This window comes from Neopelma chrysocephalum, unplaced genomic scaffold, assembly GCF_003984885.1.
Source record: "Neopelma chrysocephalum unplaced genomic scaffold, ASM398488v2 Primary Assembly neopelma1_143, whole genome shotgun sequence".
NCBI lineage: Eukaryota > Metazoa > Chordata > Aves > Passeriformes > Pipridae > Neopelma > Neopelma chrysocephalum.
The window spans coordinates 315,486-327,500 of NW_020897805.1; the positions used below are offsets into that span (position 1 = coordinate 315,486).

General features: G+C 45.9%; 1 long non-coding RNA gene across 1 annotated transcript; it reads right to left on the reverse strand.

Annotated features, from left to right (window-relative positions):
- Positions 1-4,751: 4,751 nt before the first annotated feature.
- Positions 4,752-7,346, reverse strand: LOC113975784. Its single transcript, XR_003536921.1, has 3 exons — positions 6,403-7,346; positions 5,718-5,876; positions 4,752-4,895 (listed from the first exon to the last, which is right to left on the reverse strand). It is a non-coding gene; the product is annotated as an uncharacterized LOC113975784 (long non-coding RNA).
- Between the last annotated feature and the right edge of the window lie 4,669 nt (positions 7,347-12,015).

The following is a 12,015-nucleotide window of genomic DNA, read 5'->3' on the forward strand; positions in this document are numbered from 1 at the left end:
TGGAACACAGTGCCATGGTGGTAGTGGAACATATGAGGGTGGACCACATTTTCCTCTGCTGTTCCTCACAGCAACTGATAAGTGACTCTTGCCATGATAATTTGTTTGCAGTGTGACCTTGGGCAAGACCACTCCCATCTCCGTGTCTTGGTGTCCTCACACTTGTGCAAAGCAGACAAAGAAATTGATCTGTCTTTGGGAAGGAGGAGAAGAAAGAGAAGACAAAATGCATTTTTTAAAGTCTGTATGCTTCTATAATGTCAATTGATACACATTATGAGGGCACAGTACCAGTGTGGCTTTATCATTTCTATAAAGCAAAGAGTTGCTGATATCCAAAATCTCCCTGCTCTAGATTTTGAGAATTGAAAAGCAGGAGAGGATTTCTACATTTACCAATTTATGCTTTCCATGTTTCCTTCCAAACCTCTTTCAGAAACATTGGGGTTTTTTTCCTCTTTGCTCTAAATATTTCTGCTTTATTATATAGCCCTGTAAGACTTCAGTTTTTCTCCAATGGAAGATAATTTCCAGAAACATACTCTGTATTTATATTTTAAACACAATAAATCAGAAAAGATGTCCAGATTATTTTTTTCTTACCTATCAATAGTTCAAATTCTTTTTAAAGCTAAATAAAAGGGGCTTTTCTGTTTAATGGAAGGATTTTTCAGTTGTTATAAAAAATACGCTCTCATACAAGTTTTGGTGAGAGGAAACTGTCCCTGCTCTGCTCAAACTGAACATCATTTGGAATTCACTGCGGAAAATGTCATGTTTCAGCCAGTTCTTAATCATATGGCTTCCACCAATGATGAGGTGAAATGGATGTGCTTACCCCACTTCAAGGCTTACACCTGCTGGGCTTAGAAAAGAAACATATAAGTCACCCAGGGGATGCTGGCAAGTTACCTTTCAAGACCTGATGGTATTTGGCAGCATGACTAGCAGCTCTCCAATGTCATCAGCACTCCACCACTGCTGCTACTTCTCTGTAGAGCCCATATGGGAAACAAGGGTGGATCTTCTCAAAAAATGCAGCTGCGGGTAGAAATCTTTCTGGGAGGCCTCAGTCCAGCATCTTCTCTGACCCTTGTCCAGGGAGCCCAGCCCAGCACTCTCCAGCCCCCAGGGATGCAGTGTCTGAAGGGAGGGTGTCAGCAGGAATGTCAATAACAATGTCTGACACTTCCTCACCTCTACCTGAGGTTGTTAATTCAGTGCCCAGAGACAGTGTCTGTTATTAGGAGGCTGAAGAAAGGAACAAAGCTCATTTCAGTGTTAGATACACCAGTAACCTCTGAAGTCCTCCTCAGCCCAAGACTTCTTGATTGCACAGAGAACAGAGAACTTGCCTTGCTTTGGCTTGCCTTGCCTTGCCACTAGTTGATCCCCATGGCTCTCGTGGACATGGGGATGGTCAGGACCCACTACTGTCCCCCAGTTCCAGGTGCTGCACAAGCAGATCATCAAGAGAGTGCCCATTGCAAAGTGCTGCAGCTGAAGTGCCACTGCTGAGGGTGTCCACCTCACACAGCTCTCGGCCTCGCAGGTACCTCAGGGGAAGCAGGTTAATGAGTGCATAGAGCTAAACTTGTCCCTGGTGGTAAGCCTGCTGAGGTCAACAGAGGTACCAAACAGCCTGTAGGGTCCTATTCTTGAATTCAAGAGTTGTGTAGCAGATGGAAACACCTCTCCTGCAGAGAGAGCTCAGCACACAACATGCTGTTTCATAGCTGGTGTTTCTGGGCTTCTCTCTCCACAAAGCTTCTCAGGAAGATGTCTCTTAATAACTCCAAGTGTGGATAATCCAGGATAAAAGAGTCTATGCTGGAATTTGTTTGGAATAGCTGTCAGGAACAGTTCTGTGGGGCTAGAAAATGTCCTGTACCCAACACTACAGCCAGCAGCATCAGGCGCAGAGCTAAGGCATCACTGACTGCTGTTAACATGGGCTCACAGCTGTCTCTGTGTTCCTCAACTCCAGCCTCAGCTGGAGGATGCCAGGTACAACAGAACTGCAGAGGAGCCTGAAAGTGAAAGCCTTTTCACCAGGGAAAGGAGAACCTGTTTCGTGGAGCTTAGGTCCTGGTGCTGTAGGTTGAACCAGAAATAGGCAATGCAAAGTTCTCAAGCCTAGACTGAAAGACCTTTGTGCCATTGCCTCGAGAGTGAATTTGCATGCCTTCAGCCCTGAAGGGGCATGCTGAGCTTCCCCAGGGTAAACAAATAGAGTGGGGAAGTGTCTCTGAAAGCCATAATTGACACAAGGGCTCTAAAAGGGACTGCTCCCAGCAGGAGGCCATGCTGCTTGAAGTTTCCTTGCTCTCCCCTTCCCTGGAAATCACAGGTCATTGCTTGCAGCCACCTCCTCCCCCCTAAAATTGTAACCAGTGAAGAGCCATAAAAACACTGAAGCACAGAAGGGCTGGGAATCTGATCTGTTGAGAAAGCAAACACTGACAAAATGACCACGAAACATCCTGGGAAGCAGTTTGGAGGGATGAGGCTGGGACAGTGCAAGAAAGGAGTTCCTGGAGGAAGATGGTGAAGGCTTCAGAGACAGCAGAGACAGGGGTGAAGAAAGTGGTGACATAGTGCTGTGACATCTACCAGTCATGTGGAGGGGAGCCTCTCAGGAAGATCTTTTTCATTAAAATAACCTTTAAAATGAGAGCTTAACAAGAAATTAAATTATGGACAGTCCTGCTTCTGACTGAGGTCCCAGCTCTCCCACTGCTGACTATGCTTGGTCAGGGTATACAGGAGCAAACAGGTGTCCTACCTGCTCCATGCCTCTGTTTTCCTACCTGTAAGGAGAAGAAGACAGGACAGATACTCACCCCACAGGACTGGCACAGACCCTATCAGCAGTGACTCTTCTGCAGTGTGTCTCTATTGGCACCAGGGAAAAGCTTCTTGCTTAGCTAAGAAAAGAGGTGTGCATTGGGTGATGCAGGGAGGGAAGATATTCCAATTCACCCTTGTCCTGGCAGCGACAGGGGACTGGAAGTTTCACTGGGAAGGTACCAAAGTTTCTCCTTCATTTTGGGGTAGATGAAAGGAAGACAGCAGTCACATTTGCTGTAGAGTGGGCCATATGTAGGAATGAGACCTAAAAGCTAGATAAGAAACACAGGTAAAAGTCAAGTAAGAAATGAAACAGGTAGATCGGCTGATTTTTTACAATTAATTAATTAATTAATTACATATATTTTTATTATGTTTTTAGAGGCTTTAAGGCTCTGCATTACATACTTTAATTACTGTAAAGAGCTCCAGGATTTAAATATTTGGGAAAAAAAACTTTTTTGAGGACAGATATTGCCTTCCTATAAGCATGACTGGGGTCTGCACGGATAGAGTCTTCCAATGCTGCTTTTAAGCTGGCAGGCATCTGATGAAATGCAGAAGCAGCAAAGTTGAGACCAGAGGGAGCCAGTCTCTTCTGGAACTTCTTCCCAGCACCCTGAAAGTTTTGGCAGATCCTGCTGTCATGAAATCCCACAGACTGCTTTCTGCAGGAAGCTTGGGAAAGCCCTGACACGTGCGTTAATAGCAGCAAGAATCTCTAACATCTGTTAGATGGGGAAAAACACTGAGGCCTCATGGGGAACTCTCTATCCATTTGCTGTAAGGTCCACTTGCCACAGGCCCCGGCAAAAGTCAAAATTACCTTCCTCTGGCTTCTTCTCACATCCCAGGCCATTGTTCCCTGGTTCAAGCAGTGGCCCCACATCTTTTTGGCCTGCATCTGGGCCCAGGGATGATGAAGAGTTTCAGGGCATCATTCTATCCCCAGCAATGCCATGGAGTCACCCATCTGAGTGCTGCTTTTAGCCTGGCCAGAGTAAACTCACGCTGGTGTGATCCTGTCAGCATCAATGGAGCCTCACAGAGGGTAAATCCTGCTTGCTCAGCCTCTCTCCAGCACCTCATTCTGCATGCAGACAGCATGGAGATCCTTGTGGTCTGTCTCCACCTTTCATTCCTGTCCATTTTTCATTCTTCCCATTCCTTATTCCTGAACACATGGGTGCGGTTCTGCTTCTAGAAATCCCATGGAGTTATTTCTGCTGCATCACAGGTCAGTTCAGCAGAGACGGTGATCCTCTGATTTCTCACCTTACACCCTTTCACAGAAGCTAGCTCTTGGCACCACAGGGAGAGGGATTATTTGATCTTTATTAATTTATTGAAAGGAAGGAAGAGGGTGGAAATTGCAATGAAAGGGACAGCGAGCAAGATGGCAAGGAAGAGAGGTTAAAAATGAAATCATCATCTAATTGGCCCGCAGTGAATTATTCACATGTATAATCTTTTAAAAAAAAAAAATCAGCACAAGGCAATGCAAGTAAATGCTGTTCATGTTTAAAAGTCATTTCCATAAGTAAGTGCAATTTCTCTACTGTTTGCCCCTGTTTAATGAAGTGAAATCTTGTTTGCATTCCTCCCAATTTCCCAACGAAAGGCGCCCAAGCGTTTGCACCAAAATTACTTGGCCCAAATTAAAACCCTCCAACTTGGAAAAAAAAGAGGAAAGGGGGAAGAAATCAGACTTATTTTTAAAATGCCTTAAGTGCATCCCAGCATCCTAATTTATTTTTAGACACTTGTTATTAAGAGTAGTAGTAAGTTTCCCCTTCTCTCTCGCTCTCTCTCTTATTTAAATGAACTTAATGGCAATAGATGCAAATGTCTGGAAGAGGAAAATAGTTAACATTTATTTATTCTTACTGTTGTCTCTTCCCTGGCTGGTGTCATTAGAACAGTTCGTTGCATCCCATTCGCTCCCATTAGCTCTGCTATCAGAGCCACCCAGCACGACTCCAGCACGGCTCGAAGTGCTTTCTGCGGCCCACATAGGGACTACATCATCATCTCCGAGGCACTGGCTTAATGACAAGAAAAAAAATCAGAATATATTGCACAGCGCTCTGGGGAAACAACAACAAAACCCACCGCCGCCGTTGCTGCCACCCAATGCCATCTCCCCTTGACCCGGGGTGGGCATTCCTGCTTCAGCCAGGCAGGGGACAGACAGACGGACTGGCTGTGGGGCTGGGGCAAGTCTCCCTTCGCAACTCATTGATCTGGGCAATGTGCAGAGAAATACTCCAACAGGGACCCAGAGTGCTTGGAAACGTACTCGGGAGGACCCAGAGAGACTGGAATGGGTTCAAACAGCTGCTCAGAGCCAGCAGAACCATCTCTCCCCAATGCAGGGCTGCCAGACAGCTGACTCTTGGCTCCCTGGCGTGGGCAGGAGCTGCCAGCCAAGGCTGCTGGTGGGGTGGAGGGCTTGCAACCCCTTGCTGGATGAACTCTGCTTTTCTCCAGTACCCCCACTGATCCCTTCAGGAGCATTTCCTAAAGCAAACCAGACCAGCTCCCATGTGTGAGCAACCACGTATCTCAGGGTTGTGTGGCCTGAGTTGTCAGCTCCAGCCACCAGTGTGTGTCACCCCGCAAGACGTGTTGTCCCAGTCACCGGCCACCACTGCAGAGATAAGGGACTTAGCCCTAATCCTGCCCCGGGGAGCAGTGGCTGAGGACCAGCACTGGCAGGTGGCAGCCCAGAGAGGCAGGTGCCCTGGTGCCTAGGAGAAGTGGCCAAAATCCACTCCCCTCCTGAACAACGGTGTCCTTTCTAAATCTGGAGGTGGACCTGACCCAAAATCCCTTTGCAAGCAAGAGGGACACAACAGGTTGCTCACCCAGAGAACAGGAATGTTTTGAGGTCTTCTGAGCCTTTCACACCCCAGGCGACACATGGATGAGAGTGGTGGCAAGTTCCAGAGAAGGAGACCAGGGCTCGATGACAGCACCAGCTGACAAAGCAGCATTTGGGAGGGAGGACATCAGCATCTGCAGTGCTGACACATAAAAGAGAGGCAGCAGTTATTGCAGGCAGGGATGAAGCCACGCAAAGGGCCCTCCCCACCTCCGTAAAGTTGACATTGTCTCCTGCGATAACTTTTCTGCTGAGGTAGGAGACACTTTACTGCAGAGTTGCACACAGCAAGTAGCTGCCCTCCCCCCCACCCCTTCCCATCCTCTCCCTCTCTCTCCCTCTCCAGCATCATTTACATCCTTAATTAGCTGTAATTCTGCAGTGCTCATTAGGGAAGGACTGGAAAATATCAAGGAGTCCACAAGCAGGGGGCTTCAAGGGAGAGGGAGGAAGAGGGGGATGCAGGCATCAGGCTAAGAGGGGATGCCCAAGGCTGGATTGTGGAGTCAGAAGCCAGGAGTTGCTTAATTCAAGTGGGATGATTACACTAGTGTAATTTCGGAGCACTGATCCAGTGATGGGGTTAAAGAGGCCACACTGTCCCGCCTAGAAAGGCAGAAGAATTGTCCAGAGAATAACATCATCTCACCAAGAGTACTTGCTCTTACCTCCTTGCTCACAGGTGATATCTCTTTTTTGGGTTATTCAGTGTCCCACACTCCAAAAGTCAACAGGCAATCACAGGAGGAGGGCAATATTACCCTCCAATGCAGACGGCTACACAAACCTGCCCTCTCCTCCAGCCTCATGAGGAATTATCCAGCAAAGAGGTTTCTCTGGAAAATTGCAGCTGACAGGGCTAAAGAACTTCTGCCAGGTGTGTGACTGAACTGCGACCATTTCGTTAGAGGAAGAAAGACCCTAAAATGTCACAGAAGAAAATTTGAATGAGTAATTGTTTCTTAAAGGGATACCCTCTTGATTTAAAACAAGAAGGGGGTAAGCACTTTGAATTTTACTTCATTGACCAAAAATAGAAAAAACTCAAACAAAACAAACCAAAACAAGAAACAAGAGCTCAAAACTATAGCCACACTTTACATTCCAGGTTGTTGAATGAAATACATCCTTTAACCCCAAATGGGAAAACGTTGCGAAGTTTTATTGTTGGTCCATATATTTGATACAATTACTTTGGGGAGCAGCAGCAGACCCAGGCATTTATAATCTGGAATCCCTTTTGCTCAGGAGTATATAAACACAGAGGGAGTCAAGTTCTCTCTCTCCACAGTCTCAAGAGACCTTCATAAGACCATTAAGGAGGTACTATTGTCTCCTTGCCTTAGCTGGAGAATAGCTAAATTAAGTGAATGAGGCAAGGACATAAAGGAAGTCTGTGTCAGAGCCAGACAGTGACCCCAGATTTCCTACTGGTTCTCTTTGAACCACTAGTTACAACCTTCCTTATGGTCTAGCATTTGGACTTTTGTATGACCACTTGCACTTGCACTTTCTGGACACATACCTAGCTGGTTTTTAATTCACTGCCTAGCTGTATCTTTGCTCAAGGTTAGATCACAGAATCATAGGATGGTTTGGGTTGGAAGGGAACTTAAAGATCATCTAGTTCCAACCCCCCTGCCATGGGCACAGACATCTTGCACTAGACCAAGTTGCTCAAAGGCCCATCCAACCTGGTCTTGAACAATTCCAGGGATGAGACTGCCACAGTTTCTCCGGACAACCTGTTCCAGTGTCTCACCATCCTCACAGTAAAGAATTTCTCCCTAATATCTAATCTAAACCTGTCATCTCTTAGTATGAAGCCATTTCCCCTTGTCTTATCACTACATACTCTTGTAAAAGGTCTGTTTCCAGCTTTCCTGTAGGCTCCTTTAGGTACTGGAAGGTGCTAAAGGGGTGTGCATGTAAAAGTCTATCTGGGAGTTCAGTGAAGTTGATGACGATGGTCTTTGGAAGACCATCATCCTACTTTTCACTTGCTGGCAATAATGTGAACCTACAGGTTGAGCTGTGGTGATGTGTCCCATCAAAGACAAAATGACCACCAGCACATGTGGCATTATTTACAAATATGTGGGCATGTGCACAAATGAGCACTTGTGCTTTGGAATATCTTCCTTTTTAATTAACATCTTCAAATTTCTGTTAGTATTTAGATGAAACTTGCCATAACAGATAATAAGAATAGCCATAACAGATAATAAGAATAAGCAAACATGCCAAAACAAGTCAAGAGAAAACCACAGTGAAGTACAACTTTATAGAAGTGCCTAGGACCTTTGCAAAACAGCATTTCGGTGATTCATATCACTGTCTCTGAAGTTTGACACAGGGCAACTCCCTTCACACTCACCCAGAAAAGCTTATTTACATCATTCAAGCAAAGAGAGATCTGGCCCATCTTTCTGTATTAATATCTGGCTTTTCCTGTAGTGTTTGGTACATAGATTTCTAAGATCTTTACAAACCATATAGAACTTCCAGCTCTACCCTATGCGAAATTTGGGTTTCAAAGAAGTAACAATTGAGCAGAGTTTGCCTGGATCTTATTGCTATGCTTTAAAGAGCATCTTTTCTGCACTTGAAAGGAACCATTTAGTCAAGGTTTTCAATGACAAATTGACAATGAAAAACTGTCAGAGCAGATTTTGTCCATTACCATTCTAATATTTGGGAAGAAAGAAGATAAGGAAAACAAAATGCTAGATCCACATGCCTATTAGAGATATTTAGCTGGTACAAGGAAAGATGCCTCACCATTTCCTGGATGTAGAAGACAGGGATGCCAGTTTGCTTAGACCTCTGTGCGGACTTAGCTCTGCCCACATGATGTGGGCAACTGGTAGGATTCTGCAGAGGGTGAATGAACATCTGCTCCCAGACATCCACAGAGGAGAGTGTGGAAGTGGAAAGAGCTGCCTGCAGTCCTTGCATAGCTCACAACTGCAATCGGCAGCTCCTGGGCAATAGCTCACGCTTGCATGAAGCCGTCTGCACTCTCCTGCTCACAGCACTCAGTGATTTCCTTCACAATGACTCAACAGTGTCTTTTGTAAATTGCTCGTTAGTGAGTACTTTGATACCTAGAGTACCAATGAATGGTGTCATTCCCACAAGCTACTTACCATCATTACATTTTCATCTTTTGTACTTTATCCTTCTGTTAGAAAGCCTAGAGGAACAGCAGGTACTTGCCTTTTGCATTGCAGCAGTAGTCAAAAAAACCCAAGCTCAGACAAACTAAGTCTGGGATGAAGTGATGCTAAGTAGTATCTAGAGAAACAGGTAAAGTGAATAACAGATAATCAAGTATGAGCTGCTTTTCCCACAGTTTGGTGTCATGGATGGCTGTACAGAGGATGAACCCAAGGCATAAAATTGTGTTGCATACGACTGTCAGAATTGGCAGCAAATCTGCACAAGGGATGGATGGCCCTATATGAGCAGGAGGAACATACTGAGATGCACAGAAGCAAGCTCTTTGGTGTGTGTTTGTGGATAGGCAATTGGGGGTTAAATTACATATATGTATGCACATTTACATTTTCATGGGTGTGTTGAGGTGTGCCTGACACTGCACATACACATGGGCAGATGCCAGGAGAGGAAGGGGTACTCCGCAGGCTGCACACCAGCTAAGTGCAGGTGAGAGTTTGTGGACTGCTACTGAATAGCTTGAGGCATCATCTGTAAGGGCTTATTTCCAGTACAAAGTATTTTTCCCCACTAAGAGTCAATGAAACCATTTCTGCAAACCTCCCTCAGGTACCACACAGCAAATGTAAGACCAAGGAAACACTGGGGAAGATTTCTGGTCACTCAGACTGTGGTAACTTGAGGAGAAAGTCTAGCCCATGAAAAGAAACCGTTCATGTAATTTGCAGAGATATTTGGCTGACTGAACAGCCTCACACTTTGCATGTATTCTTTCAGTTTGCAGCAGCATTTTCTCTGTCTCCCTGATGCTTTCACAGAGGCTTGGAAGAGACACAGATTTGTTCCACGCTAGCTTTCCTGGCATTATTGCCTATGGTGACTCCTGCCAGGAGAAGCTGAGAGGAGAAGAGCTCTGACGTGGCCCAAACTGCATCCTCACACCACTTCACACCAAGGCTGCATCCTGGGCTGCCACAGCCAGGGTCCTTCCAGCTTCCACTGCTCGGCTCTCCCTTCTGCACACCTACCCCAGTTCTGTGGCCAACTCCAAGCTTCCCCTGCCCTTCACCCTCCTGATAGGACGTTGCTTGCTCTCTGTGGCCCAGGTCCAGATAGAGTTTTCAAACATCTCCTCCAGAAATGGGTCCTCTCTCTCAGCAGTCAGAGCCAAGCTAAACAGTGCCTCCTGACGAACCTGCTGAGGCGATCAGCATCTCACTCCACGGGCATCTTGGTCTTTCCCACAGGATTGGAACAGTGAGAGGGAGGGAGGTTGATAGCAACAAAAAGCACCAGATGAAAAGTAGACTCACACTACATAAATTCTTAAATGATTTTTATAAGGACACAGTATTGTAACAACTTGCCAAGAACAACACCGAAATTATTTCAAGGTTTCCCATTTGTTTGTAAAGTGAATATTAAAAGTGCAGGCAGCAGTCTCCTGGTGTTCCCCTGGGAACTGTTAGTGTCCGTAGTAATGAGGTCATTCCTTTTTTATTAGGAGAAGGTTTTCTGTAAAGTTAAATGTGCTGACAGCCTCTTGCCTTTGATGTTGGGTTTCACCTCAGTCCCTCCTGCAGATATTGCTGCTCCTCCCTCGCAAAGACACATCCCTGACAAACAATCTCCCCTCTGTCTTCCCTACTTGTTTGTTTAGATGCATGATAGGCAGCTCTGTTAAAGGGCAGCACATGAAGGCGGCTGGTGTTTCAGTGGACGGGAGAGATGTGAGAGATTTGGTTGCTGTAATTAAGTCAGTCTTCATTCCCCCAAACTGCCGGCACTCAGTACCCTTCATTTTATTGACCAGACAGATAATTACAGTGACAGCAGTCACAAACCCTCCAGTTACAGTTGCACTAAAATTTCTGTGGTGCCACATTTAGACAAATGCGGGATCAGCAGAGCCCTTGCCACAAAGCCTGGCCTGGAAGGGAAGGCAGGGAGGAGCACTCTAGCACCATGCCTGCTCCCCAGGGCTCTCCTTGCTCTGCAGCTACAGAGATAGGGCCTCCTTTCCCCACAGAGTGGAAAGTCCTTCCCCAGGTGGACACAGATGAATCTTTGCTGCTGCCATGTCTTAGTTATTACAGCTCCTGCTCAAGCACCTTCCCTGTCTGGTATCCTGGATATCCCTGTGGAGTGACTTCCAAGCAACTGTGCACTGTGCCTACATGACCACGGCCAGGAAGAATGCTAAAGTATAGATAGGCTGTGGTTGCTCCATGGCACACAGCAACTAGCTGACCTGTGCAAAAGGGACATCTGGTGAGGATGGTGCTGAATTATCACTTGGGAGACAGTTCTGAGCTCTACAAAGAGTTTCCCAAAGGTCCAAAGCAAAGTAACTCAACAGCCTCCCTACTAAAAATTCAGGGTGGCCCCAAGAGCCTCATTCAGTGGCTGCTTGGAGCCATTTCACCACATGCTCTCTACGTGCACACACCACATCCACCACACAGGAGTCCGAGTCCCAGCAGGCAACTCAGTGCAGCACAGTCACACAAAGAAACTAACTTTTTTTTTTTGTTTGAACATTAAACAGGCAACAATGCCCACTAAGTGTATTGTGTGTAGCCACTCCTTAGAGTAGCAAAAGATAAATAATACTTTCATGCTTCAAAGTGAAGTGCACACTGTGTGCACCCAAATAATAAGAAATAATGTGAGTATCCTTGTTCATCATGGACATAGTAGGAAGAAATCAACTTCTTCCCTGGGAACGGGTGCTTAGAAATGATTTATTCACTCTTGGGAAATGAATGCAAAAACCAAGGAGACACCATTGTGCACTGAGGTGGATCAGAAATTTGTCTGCTTATATTTAACCACAGGATCAAGAATTGCAATCGGGTGGCTGGTGATGGCACCAAAAATATTTGAGCTCTGGGATCCACATTCAAAACCAACCATGAGTCCATGATGAAGACAGGCTGTGACCCCAAGTCCTATAGCTGTTCAGTGGTTGACACCAAACAGGCTGCTACAATACAGATTCATTTACAGGCTACGAACACTTGTATAAGCGGACTATCAGAAGAGGACATTCATACTGGAATAACGGATCTACAGACTTTTAGAAAATATAACCTAGCAAG